Raw genomic sequence first — 14,710 nt, forward strand, 5'->3', positions numbered from 1 at the left:
CGCGTGCATCTCACACGCCGCCTTCCAGGGTATTTTTTGGTCCAATTTTGGTACTGTCAGACTCCATTTTCCAAAATAAAAATATTAGTGGACTCAAAAATGGAATTTAACAAACACATATAACAAGGTGCATCACACACACACTCTCTCTCTCTCTCTCTCTAATGAGAGTGGAAGTGTAGAAACTCTGCACTTCATCTTCTTCCTTAAACCACTAAAAACACAAAATAAACCCAAATTAGGGTTTGCTTTTTCTCATCAACCGTAAGTCAGAATCAGGCCCATAATATACGATTTCGAAGGTATCGCAACAAGCATTCCAAATATATAATTTTCATAACATAAAAACAAAGCATGTAAAACTAGCATGCAATCAAAGTTACAAAAAATTAAATATGAATCTCCATTTTTCTCAAAATCCGATCGTTGGATTTTTATGAAACTTGGCAGATATATTCTACATGAAATATACTACAACATATATAAATTTCAGGTTGATCAGAGAAAGTTCAGAAAAATATTAATTTTTCATGCATATATCATGTGTATATATATAATTATATACATATTTTAATGCATAAAAAACAAGCACGAAAATACCCATTTATAGCTCTAATACCAATGTAAGATATATATAACGCAGCAAGTAAAAGGATTCAAGCCATACCTTGTGTGATAAAATCCGAAACGAAAAACCTTGTGGGTAAATCACGTGCTTCTTTGATCACGAACTAAGAACGCCTAGCAATTGAGTGATACCACTGTATGAGTATCACCCACTCTAATCACAGTGCAAAGGCTGGGTCGTTCTCTAATATGGGAGAGAGTTAGAGAGAGAGTATGGGAGAAAATATTTGTGGGTAAAAACCACATAACATATCTGATATTTTATATATTCAAATATATAATCAGACATATAACCATACATATCCATCTATCCATATCTCCTAAGGATAAGATAGATGTAGATAGATAAAGGGTTATCCTAACAAATAGGATAACCAGGAAATCAAATTCAAATTACATGGGTAATTTGAATGGGTCATGGGTCATGCCACATGGGCGCCTAAATCCGGGTCCAATACCCGGCCCAATTTCCAACAATAATTATTTTAATTTCAAAGCACTTGTTAACAAAATCATATATGTATATATAAACAAGTGTTGGAATGTGTAATTTTTTTTTATTTTTAATAATTTTATTGTTTTTGTCATTTAGCATCTCTTATTAACATCGATTAACTGTGTGAAAATAGAAGGTTCCAAGTAACTTTAGTGGTGAGAATCATATTGTGTTGTGTTATTTTCGTATCATATCCAAAACACCCCAACACTAATGCAATTCATTTAACTATAAAATCGTGCCAACCCTAACACGATCGCTTAATACAATTACAATAATAATTTGTTTTAAATTATAAGCAAATAGTGTAACATAGTTCAAGTAAATATGTTTCACACTACATACATAATGATAACATGTTTAAACACTAACATCCATAAGAATAATACATTTGGAAAGTTGTATTTAAGTGGATTTAACTCAAAGTAATTGTACTTGCATTAAAGTGCAAGTTGCAGGAAGTAAGGTCACAATTCAGGCATGTGTAGGCACAATGCCTTTTTCAAGTCTAAGGCCCGTTTCCCACACCGACTTTCTTTGACCAACAAAGAGTCGCCACTTAATGTTTAAAAGGGAATTAAGAAACTTTTAATAATGAAAACTAAGTTAAGGACCAGTCCGTTACAATTAAGAAAATTCTGGATTCGAGAGCATAGGTACAAAGGGAAAGGTCATTGAATAATAGTATCCTTTTTTTCCCAATCCAAAGATTGGCCTCTGCTCACTTTTTAGTTTATGATTTTAGTGATTAATTATTCATGCAAATTCATTTTAAGCCCTAAAACCCTTAACTAACCTAAAACTACGTGATTTGAAGGATAAATACCACTTAACTTAGATTCTATGAATAAAAGTCATATCCTTCCCAAAAGTAAAAACTTTTACTTCCAAAAATAGATTTCTTTTTTAAAGGACATGACCATACCCATGAACTAAGCCAAGCAATACTAATGAAAACATATAAAACACAATTTTGCATAGAAGATGATAGAAACTTGTGTTATTTAAAAGACCATGCAAATAGCACACATATTCCAAGGAGGACAAGAAAACTTACCCAGTCACCCACTTTTAGTGTCTTACATGCATGCATAAAATAAACATGACCCAAAATGTAACTAATACATACAAGAATGATCCTAGGCCCAATTTGACTAAATGATGAATATGCACAAAAATACAACTAACAAATAAAAAATAAGAAAATAAATTAACTAACTTGATGATTCAAACCGAGCCATGCATGCTTATTATATGATGAGAATAATGCCTAAAACATGTTGTTCTAATGGAATGAAGAAAACATGTAAAGAAAGAGGGAGAAAGTGAATAAAACGAGTAAAAGATGTGTACTACTTGATGATCATGCCATAAGAACTACCCTACATACTTACATATTCAGAAAAGAGGATGGACAAGGGATTGAAATTAAAAAGGGACAAGAAATTACTTATTGGTTTGCTTAAACCAAAGAATATGCTAAGAAGAGTGCAAGAAAAGCCAAGTTTTTTACTTGCACGCTTCCCTCAAGCAAGAGTTCTGAGTTGGGGTTCAAGTTCTTCAACCGTTAAGATGTTTTCAGTGGTTTAGAGTTGTTGTGGGTCGGTTGTTTTTGAAGTCAAGGCAAGGAAAGGCGAGATAAGGGTGTTTTTGCTCTCAAAATCTAAATAAAGGGCTCAAAATTCTTAACCCTTTGAAAGGGAGGGAAGGATGGTGTTTATATAGGCAATAGGAGGCGTGGGGGACAAGCTAAGGCAACCCCTATCGCTTTCTCGTCTGCCTTCCACCATAAATGCACCATTATTGATTTACAAAAAGTAACTCTGTCACACTTAGATGTGCACATGCACAACTAACATGCACACTCATAACTAATGTGCGCATGCACATTTTGCCTTAGTATACATGCCATGCATGCATGCACAAGTGCGGAGTTCAATGCCTTTGGCTTGCCTGTCGCTCAAGTAAACCTGAATTGCCTTCTAATCGATGTTTTTGATAAAATCAGTCACTAATTTTGGAAAATATATTCGATCGAAGTACAACCGAGTTTCTCTCTTTCTTGGAGTTAAAAAGTTGGTTTTTGGCTAAAAATGGGTCTAGGAGTAAAATGATCATTTATGCAAAAAGTTAATTTTTGGCCAAAATGGGTTTATACAACAACTCCGAACAACTTTAAATATCCCAAAGATGAAGTAATTATCATTCCATCAGTTTGGAAAACTCTGGTTCGTGGTTTGGTTCAAGCCTCATGTCAATCGTGAACACTAGATAAAGGACGCTAAGCAACTTAAGTTTTATCTTGGAACTGTTTCACTTTCATTGTACTTTTACAAGGGGAGAAAAAATAATTTTAGGACAGTAACAACATGACTCTCAGAATCTCACAATTATTTTTCTCTACTCTTGTTTTTATCTATATATATATATATATATTGTTTTTTTATTGCCATTATTATTATAGTATTCATGCTTAATATTCTGTTAATTATATTGTTAGACTAACAGATCTCACACATTCCTAGAGGAATGTTAATCATTTAAAAGTAAAAAAATTAATAATTAGGCTCGTAATATTTTTTATTTTATTAATTTTCCATGGAGGAAACGCTTGAATAGCATTGACACGGGAATTTTGTTACTAGATCCACATTCCTTCTTTCAAATAAAGTTATATTTGAATCTTAAATTTGTTAAGAGCAATGAAAATAATAATATATAGAAAAAGAAATAAAGCTTAAGAAGTTAAATAAATTTCTTTTCTTTTCTTTTTTTTTCATTGGGTTATGAATTGAGATGAAAATGATTAGGTATTTTGTCAACAACAACAACAACAACCAAAAATAATAATAATAATAATTTTCTAGTTTGGATACCAAAACATGAATATGTATAAATAATTTAATTTTACTTTCATTTTTATTTCTCTTGAATAATCCAATATCCATAAATAGCATAAATAATCCAGAGGATAACAAGAGGATGCAATGAAAGGGAGAAAAGAATTCTCTATTGGTTGAGCGTTAGCCTCCTCTGTATGAATCTGTTGGCTTTTTGGCTTTCGAAGGTTATTATTGTGATTGCAAGCGTGCCACCAAGGATCAATTTAGTCCTTACAGAAATTTAATTGCCAACCAATTATCAGACGACTGTGTTTTAGTTCTCTCAACCTCAATGAAGAGGACTTTAACTGGTGGCCTGATTTAGGAGAATTTAAACAGAATACCAATCAAATAAAAAAAATCTGAAGCATTTCACTAGAATGAAAAGCTTACAATGATTCGAAGCGACAATCTATTTGAAACTACTCCTATGAATGAAAATCCAGTGCAGAATTTGAAGTACTGGAATATAAAGAACAGGGTATGTAAAATAAGACTGGTTCTTTAGATTTGAGTCTGGGGGCTTTTTCCAGGGCCTTCTCTGCTATTTATACTGCTCAAAGATGACAGTCGAACTGTATTTCCAACCGTGGAACTGCTCCCCCATGATCGCTGATTATGTAGCCTCAAGATTAGCTCCACTATGCCATCATTTGCAGTTAAGCTTCCCTCCTAAATTTGAATTTAAATAAGAGTAACCGCTGATGCCACATCACCTTGCATCTCTTTGTTGATCCACTGCTACTCAGATCTCATAACAACCAATATCAACTGTCACGTGTACGATCAGGATCGAAGACTTGAATGGTCTCCCCATATTACCTGTACTTTGCCACGCGTCAAATTGTAACTGGCTTGTACAAAATATGCTGCCAACATTACCCCCCGCACTAATATACCCAAGACTTGGTGATATTAGTGGATCAGGGTCTCTTTCCCACGTCTTAGAACGTGCATGGGTTTTGCATCTTCCCAGAAATGCAACTGTCACTCACCATCTGTATTAAACTCTCGTTTAATCCTTTGAACACTTCCACCGTCTTAGCATTCGAACAGACTGATACATTTCATGGCCGAATTAATTTTTTCCTCCAACGATCGAGCACACGAAAAGTCATATGTCGATGTTGTTCCTCCTCGAAAGAATGTCCATGCATTTATTAGCCACCTTTACCCACCTTTCTATATTCAGGTCATGGATGCCTTTGCAAATCATCAATCCTTGGACTTCGAACATATTGCCCTTAATCCTTCGATCCAGAAACTCACAAATATGGACATGGGAGGTTCTTCTTCTGTCTCACCCTTGGACTACGAACAAATAGCTCTCAATCCTTTAATTTAGAAAGTTGCAAATATGGACATGGGAAATTCTTCTTCACAATCCTCTGCATGGGACAAGGCTGCGACTTCTTCCTCTTCTGGTGCTTCCAACTAAACAAGTTGGTCAAAGCCTGAGTCTTGTGATTTGAGGGAACGAATTAACCATCACTTTGTCGAATTTACTGACCCTTTAGAGTTCCCTTCTTATGCACGAAGCTCGGTGGTCTATCCTTACGTGCCCATTGACCATCGACGCAATTTGGAGAAGAATCTGCTTGTGGCATGGTATACATCCTCCATGCCTACAAAGATAGTGCACGCCACCCGACGCCTAGAAGAGGCACAAGGGTACAATCCATCATTCTTAGCCCAGAAGGCGAAGATTTGTTCTTCTGACTAGCTTGATTATATTAATGCCCTTGTTCCTTCTACCCTTGTTCCACCTCCTGAATAGAAGCATCCACACCTTCTCCCCTGCCCAATCCTCGTTGGATAGAGAGATTGAGGCTTGCCCTCTCTGTAGATAAGATCTTTCCACCTTACAAGCCTCCATCTTCCCTTACTCCTGCTGAACGGAAACAAGCTCTACTTCTGCTCGCGGCTTTCTCTCATTTGCCCTTCAATGTTCTTGAGGACGAAGTTCCTCTCAAGAACCTTCGATGGGCTTGTGATATTCTGACTCGGGGTCATGTTCTCAATCCCCTTGCCCAAGCAGAACTTTACATGTTTTTGGACCAGCTTCCGTTGCTTCTCCACTGGCATCGGACCTCTATGGCCATTACACGATCTTTAGACCAACTTTCGTCCCTTCGAATTCACGCCCAGTGCGAAGCAGAGAACTTCACTGAAGAATTCGATGATTTTAAGAACAAAGATTCTGCGTACTAGGATGACTTAGAGATGGATGAATTGGAACAAGGATTGAGAGAAACAGCTTTCGAAATAAAGGCTGAAGAACTCTTTTACGAAGTGAGAGCTCATCAACTCATGCAGCCAATGTTAGAAGAAATAGAGGACAGAATAAAGGAAGAACAGAAATTCATTGATTATAGCTGGACTAAATTTCATGATCTTGTTATTTATTCCATTCCTTATTTTTATGAGCTTGAGTTCGTACCCAAATAGGGCCATTCGATGTAACTATTTTTGCTTTAATACAAGACTTCTCTTTGTTTGATATGGTTTGATCTTGTCTCTATTTGTCTTTAAAAGCAATTTCAGAGCTTCGAACTGAACAATCTTTTCCTTCGAACCTGGATTCGATCGTTTAAAATGAATACTAACAACACGACCATGAACTTTTCCAATTTAGGGAATGCAGATTAATCAATTCTAAATTGATCTTTTCGTTTTGAACAACAGTCCATATTTTCAAAAATATGGAAGCTCCTTTTGAGGGCTGCACTGTTTTAGTTCAAAAAGTCAACTTTTCTAAATATATATATAAACCAACTATGGGTTTCGATGTTTCGAATGCCAATTTCCTTTCCCAAGGAATTTCTAATTTTACTTCGAAGAACATCACTGTCATTAAGAAACCTAAAACAGGTCTTTAGTCCTTTTGAAGTAAACGAATACTTGAACATTCTTGTATCCATTGAGTACGGAATGCGCTTCGAAGCCGGCTCTTAGTTTCGAAGCCGTTGTTATTGGACTTTTGGTGCTAAAATCTAGTGTGTTATGTTTTGAACACCAATTTCCATCCTCGCGGGGTCTCAAGTTTCACTTCGAAGGTCACCGTTTTCATTAAGAAGACCAAAACAGGTCTTTAATCCCCTTCTAAGTAAATGAATATTTGAGTATTCTTACATTCTTAAGCATGGAATGTGCTTCGAAGCTGGCTTCTTAGTTTCGAAGCCGTTGTTATTTGACTTTTGGCACCAAAATCTGGCTTCGAAGCCAAACAGTCTACTTCGAAGCTGGTATCAACATCTGGGATATGTTTTTTCCCTCCAAGAGTATCAATATTGAAGGAAATTCTTCGTATTCGTACTTTTAGTACTTAATGAATTTACGTGATGTATCTTTCAGATATAAAAGCTTTTGAAATCCTTTTATTCCACATTCTAAAATCACTTGCTCGCTCAACATACAAAACCCTTCACCTCTATTCGTCTCCCACTTCTTTCTACTCTCTTTTTCAGCGTCGTCCTTTGAGAAAGCGTTTTATCAATGGCTTCCTCCTCATTGAAAGTGCCAGTTGTAGAGCGTGCGAGCCCATCTGTAGCCCTGCAAAGGCTCATTGATGCAGAATGTGAAAAGTACAAAGCTGGGGAGAAAAGTGCCATTAACGGACACATCTTCATTCCTCGCTGTCATGCGCAACAAGACTATGTGCTTGGTCCCATATTCAAGGAGATTCTTATTGAGCTTCCAGCTCTATACCCTCGTCTGGAAGACCATTGTCTCCTTTACGAAGGTGGCCTTGACTGGAGGAACTGGAAGACGAATCGTCCCCACCGATGCTGGCCCACGGTGAGACCGGAGTGGCAAGAATGGTATGATCGAGTTGTCCCTAGTAGGACCCTGGACCTTCAAGAACTCTGCCTCCTCGATGCCCTTCGGTTATCCAGGTTAACCATTTCAGAGGACCCCTTTTTAGTTCCTGCTGCTCTGTGCTTTTAGAATTCTGTTTTTAATTTCTTCCAATTCAGATGTGGGATGATGGCCCCTACTATGCTTGACATTTGCCATCTTTTAGGATTATCTCCCATTGAAACTCTCATTGGACCAGATTATCCTGACCTAGCAGTCCCTTTTTCCCTCCCCTCTCTTAACTCATTCTATAGTGACTTTGTCAAGGCTGAGAATAGAATGGAGGGTCTTGTGACCGATAGGGAATTCTTTTCTTTCTTATTATATTGGTTTTGCAAGTTCCTTTTCTGCACTTCTTCTCAAAGAATTATGCCTGAATTTGCCCCTCTTGCCAAAGCCCTTGTTTTACAGAAAAGGGTGGCTTTAGCCCCATACGTTCTAGGTCACGTATACAAAGCCTGCTCTCTTTTTTGTGAGAAACCCTTAGATGTCAATCAAGGGGGACCGATTTGGATTCTTCAGCTTTGGCTTTTTGCTTATTTTCCCGAGTTACAATCCAAATGCCTTAAATTTTTTGAACCAGACCCTCCTACTCATGGCATGAGGCTAGCCAATGCTTCTCTTTATCCTTCTACTTTTGCTTTTTACTTCTCTTTTTTCCACCAACTTTCAGCTTCTCCTCTTTCCTACTGCTTTCGTCCCTTCGAACCCACTACTATTGGCCCACTTTGGTTGAAGAATTTCCTAAGTGATAGGCTCTGTGCTTCACCTGTTCACAAGGATATATGGGCCTCCATTTTAATTCCCAGAGAATTATTCATTGGGACCATGAACCCCAGAGCTTACAAATGCATTGCTGAGCCCTATTGTCCTGTACAATTTGCTAGACAATTTGGCTTTACTCAGGGGATCCCAATACCTCTCTGTAGTAACACCAATCTAAGTCTTACCACAAGGGATGTGAAAGTTCAAGGGTCCAGACTAGAAGAGGCAACTTCCAAATTTATACAGGACTTAATCGATTTTGAGTATATCCCCTTCCTTCCCCAAGGTAACATTTTGAAGAGATACCAAAATTGGTGGGTGACCAATATGGAAGTGCACCTGGCCATTCCCCCTCAAGACCTACTGACGGTGTTAGATGTACCCAAGTCCAAAGGAGCTGGAGCTGCTACTTCTTCTACTGTTCTGACCACTCCGGTTCCTGTGTCTGCCTCTACTCCTAGAGTTACTCGGGCCACCTCGAAGAAAGGTATATACTCTCATCTCTTCTCTTTTACCTTCTTTATAATGCTTTCAGTCTTATCTTTGGTTCTTCCTTTTGTGAAGGTGTTGCAGGTACCTCACAGGGAGATTCTCCTCAGAAAATTCAAGCTCTAAATCTCCTCAAAAGCAAACAGCAACAAAAGAAAATGAGACTTTTACTTGAGCCTGAGAAGGAAGTTTTTGAGGTGCAAGCAGAAGAAGAAGAATAAGAAGAAGCAGAAGAAGAGTTAACCCAAGAGCAAGAGTCTCCCCTGAAAAGAAGAAAAAGAGTGGTCGTCCCTTCTTCTGGCTTGGTTCAAGATCCCATGCATGAGACAATGGTCAGAGTAGAGGAACTCACTTCTGAAGAATCTGAATCCCAAGCTGGAGAGAAAGAAGTTGAGGAAGAACATTCAATGCCTGCACAAAGAAAAAAGAGAAGGAAGATGACGGTCTCTCCTTCTGATTTTTTTGAAGACCCTATACATGAGGCAGCTGCTAAGGCAGTGGAACGAGAGCATTCCAAGGCCATAATTGTCTTTGAGAGAGCTAAAAAGAGACGGCAGCAGCAATTCTTAAGAGACGAAACTGCTGCTGCTGATGCACTTCAAAGGGATGCTGCAAGAAGACAACACGTTGCTGATCACTACTCTCTTCGAAGCTCTCCTACTGCTACTGTCACTTCTGAAACAAGTAACTTCTTTAAAGCCTCTACTGTTTTTCCTTGTTAATCTTGTGGGTATTGAGCTTTGACATCACTTTGTCCTTCTCATCTTTTGCAGCAACAAATCCTGAGCTTACTCTTTCAATGAGTACTCTCTCAGTTTCAATTGAGGCTGATCAGATGCAAAATGTGAAGGCCATTCAAATAATACTCCCACTTCCTAGGCCTACATTCAATGTATCCTCCTTGAGGCCAAGCATTCCTGCATCTCTTTCTTTTGGATTGAATCCATATCTCCCTTTCTTATCTTTGGATCTACCTTTATTCGATTCTTTTCTGAGCCTTGCTCTTTCCCTTCTCCCTAAGGAAATTCCAACTATTACTCTATCTCAGATGATAGCTGATTCCCCAAAAAAGGGTGCTGGTGGCTCTCCAACCCATGGTTTATTACCTTTATCTACTTCCAGCCCTTCTTCCCTTGACATATTGGTGGCTAGGACCATAGAGACTACTGAAAATGTTCCATCCATTTCTCCTATCCCTATGCAATCCTCTGTGTCTTCTACCACTACTCTTTCTGCACCCCTCATGTTCATGGACGAAGTAGATGTCTTCGAAGCAAGACTAGCTAGTCTCTTCAACATAGCCTCTACCTCTCCAATAACTAATGATGAGGCTGAGCCGTTGGTACTAGCTGACTCCCTGTTAGAAATTCTTGAGAGCTCATCTTCCTCTAGTAGGAAGCCTTCTGCACCTCTGATGGATTTAGACAGCTGTCTGGAATTACTGATATCTTTTTCAAGGATTCCTTTCGAGGCTTTACAAAGGCCTATAATAAGAAATGGCTTCCTGCAGTGCTGCAAATTTGTTGAGCAACCCAGCATGACTGTCTCAAGTCATCTATCTCAGGCAGCAGCTACTATTGACTTTTATATCAACATTTGTCATATTGCCAAGGTTGCAGAGGAGAGATTAGCGAGAGATCAGAGCTTTGTTTCCACAGTACATTCTGAAGTCTCAATGCTAAAAGAACAACATTCCTCTGTCTCCCATTTTCGAACTCAACTACTGGAAAAGAAAGCTCAACTTGAGGAGGAGCTGTCTGCAGTGAATCAAGCCTTAATTCGAACTGACACAAAACTGCAGATTACCAACCAAGGATTGGCCGATCGAAAGCAAGAAATGACCACGGCCATTCAGTTGGCTCCTTCATTTAAGAATAGGAAGTCTGTTGTAAAAAAATAATTAAGGCATTGTAATGATTTTTGGGCCAATTTATGGCAGAATGTATTTAACTCTTTATGAAAAAAAACAAATTCTGATTTATCATTTGAGTACTCTTGTGTTCTTTTGCTTGACATTCATTCTACTCCTTGTGTTTCCCAGATAGTTGGAAAATAAGGCTTTAAATATCTGTCATTGATCTTTTTGGGATGTATGTATCCATTCAAATTTCTCAAATGGTATGCCCCAAAAAACAGGACTCTTTGAATTTGATATGGTCCTTCCCAATTAGGTGACCATTTACCAAACTTATGGCTTTTAATACCTATTGGGAGTATAGTTTTCCACACCAAATCACTTTCATCAAAGCCAATGTGCTTGACTTTTTTATTATAAATTTTGGCTGCTTTCTTCTTTTGAAAGAGAATGCTATTTAATGCCAGAATTCTGGCCTCATCTATTCCTTCTAATTCCAAGCACATACTCTGATGGTATTGCTCAGAATCTAGCTGGTCTTGGCATCTTACCCTCAAAGACTTAACATTAATTTCCACAGGCAATACAGCATCATGCCCATACACCAAGGCATAAGGAGTAACTCCTGTGCTTGACCTTGGAGAAGTTCTATAAGCCCACAATACATCCAACAACAAGTTATGCCAATCCCTAGGATTATCTTCAACAACCTTTTGTATTCCTTTCTTCAAGGACTTATTGGATGATTCAGCCTGGCCGTTAGCTTGTGCATAATAGGGGGTGGAATTAATAAGGCTAATTCCAAACTCGACCACAAAAGACCTCACCATTTTTCCATCAAACACAATCCCATTATCAACAGTTATGGTTTACGGGATGCCAAACCTATGGATCAAATCCCTGATGAACCCAATGACCTCAGTCTGGTCTACAGCCTTGTATGGCTTAGCTTCGACCCACTTGGTGAAATAATCAGTAGCCACCAAAATGAAACAATGATGCTTCGAAAAGGGTGGGTGTATTTTCCCCATCATATCCATGGCCCATCCTCTGAATGGCCAAGGCTTTACTACTACATGCAGGTCAGTTATGGGCACATGCCTTATTGTACCATACTTTTGACATGCCTGGCAACCCTTTGCATATTCTATGCAGTCTTTAAGGATAGTTGGCCAATAATAGGAATGTCTTCGAAGCATCCATCTCATTTTTACACCAGGCTGATGTGCACCACAGATGCCTTCATGAACCTCAGTCATAGCTGTTAATGCTTCTTTTGGTCCTAAACATTCCAATAATAGACCATCCCCCCTCCCCCCCTTTTGTAGAGATCATTGTTATATATGATGTATTGCATAGATTGCAATTTGATTCTTCTACTGGCCTTTGAGGATAGGCCAGCCAAGTACTGTATTATTGGATGCCTCCAATCTTGTTCCTGTAAATCATTATGATTGACTTCCAGGACCACATTCCTTTTATTTAAGGGTGGTATAGATTTCTGGTATGTTGTTTGGCTTATGTCCCGTTGGGTACCATCATTCCTCTTGAAATTCGAGGCTTTCTGAGCTACATCATTAGCTCTATTATTCAAGAATCTTGGAACATGAGTTACATTTGCTATTTGAAATTTAGAGAGCAAATGTAATGCGACAACATAATATGGCAGCATGCTTATACTTTGACATTTGAAAATCCCTTTCACTTGGTTAACCACCAATTGAGAATCTCCAAATATGTCAACTGCATGTACTTGTAATCCAATAAGAATTTCCAATCCCACTATCAAGGCATCATATTCAGCTTGATTATTAGAACAAGTAGTTTCATCAACTTTGAAACCATCTGTGGTTTCTATTCCTTGTGGTGACTTAATCACTATACCAATTCCAGTTAGGCCATTGGCTTTCGATCCACCGAACCACATTTGCCATGGCTCGACACTAGCCATACCAAGTTCCATTATCTCTTGACTCTCTATTTGAGATGGATGGTCTGCCAAAAAATTGGCTAAAACTTGTCCTTTCACTGCCTTTTGGGGAACATATTCTAAGTGAAATTCTGACAAGGCTAATACCCATTTGCCAATTCTTCCCCTCAACATAGGTCTAGATAACATATATTTAACCAAATCTATGGTTGCAATTACCAAGACAGTTGTAGGCAAAAGGTAATATCTTAATTTCATTGCAGCAAAATACAGCGTAATGCAAAGCTTTTCTACAGCTGAATATTTACATTCACAAGAATTTAAAAACCTACTAAGGTAATAAACAGCTTGCTCCTTGCCTTCTTCATTGTCTTGGGCTAAGAAAGCTCCCAATGAATCTTCTGCTGCAGCTATATACAACTTCAAAGGTTTAACGCCATTTGGTGGCATCAGTACTAGAGGGTTGGCCAAGTAGGCTTTGATTCCTTCGAAAGCAATTTGATGATCCGCTGTCCACACAAATTCCTCTTCATCTTTCAGCCTTAATAAGGAAAAAAATACTTTAGTTTTTCCTGCAGTGTTAGAAATGAATCTTCAAAGAAAATTAACCTGTCCAAGGAACTTTTGTAATTCTTTCTTACTTGATGGAGGTCTGGCTTCAATGATGGCTTTGGCTTTATTCTGGTCAATCTGTATTCCTTTCATGTGTACTACATAGCCCAAGAAGTTTCCAGATGATACGCCAAAAGCACACTTAAGAGGATTAAGCTTCAATTTAAACTTTCTCATTCTTTCAAAAGCTGCTTCTAGGTGAAACAGATGTTCCTCCATGGATTGGGATTTAACTACAATGTCATCAATATAACACTCTAAATACCCTCCAATAAGGTTATGAAAGATAGTGTTCATAGCCCTCTGATATGTGGCCCCAGCATTTTTTAGGCCAAATGGCATTTTAACCCATTCTAAGGTCCCAATATTCCCAGGACATCTAAATGCTGTCTTGTGAACATCCTCCTCCGCAATGTAGATTTGGTTGTAACCAGAGTGCCCATCCATCATTGACAAAATTTGATGCCCTGCTGAACTGTCCACCAGCAAATCTACTATAGACATAGGATATTCATCTTTTGGAGTTGCTAGATTTAGGTTTCTAAAATCGATGCATACCCTCATTTTGCCATTTTTCTTAACTACAGGCACAATATTAGATAGCCATTCAACATACCTGGCTGTCCTGATAAAGCTTGCCTTGAGTAGTCTAAGAATTTCTTCCTTAACTTTCTGGATCACTTCTGGACCCATTCTTCTTGGTTTTTGTTTGTATGGCTTGAAGTTAGGCTTCATAGGAAGCCTATGTTCCACTAATGACCTATCCAATCCTGGTAGTTCATTATAAGACCATGCGAAACAATCTTTATATCTCCTCAGTATAACCAACAACCGGTTCCTGTCAAGAGTATTCAACAGAGTACTTATATAAATGGGTTGTTGTACAGAACCTTCCCCTAAATTTATTTCTTCTAAGGGGTCTTGTATCTGAGTACTTACTGGAACTCCTTCTTTGATTCCTTCTGGCTTCAAAGCAATCTCCTTGCTGCGTTCTGTTCCCAGGTTCTTTGATTCAACCTCTTTACCCTCCTCCTCATAGACGAAGTCTGTCCACAAGGCTTCTTCTTCCTATATTTCTTGGACTTTTGTCTCTATGTCCAATGCACAGTATTTATCAAGGGTCAAAACTCTGGCTTGTTGATGCTCCTGCTTGTAGCCAATTATCATGACTTCTTTCTCTTGCTCCCGCACTTTCT

The sequence above is a fragment of the Camellia sinensis genome, chromosome 5 (assembly GCF_055761805.1).
Source record: "Camellia sinensis isolate YWXY chromosome 5, ASM5576180v1, whole genome shotgun sequence".
NCBI classification, from domain to species: domain Eukaryota; kingdom Viridiplantae; phylum Streptophyta; class Magnoliopsida; order Ericales; family Theaceae; genus Camellia; species Camellia sinensis.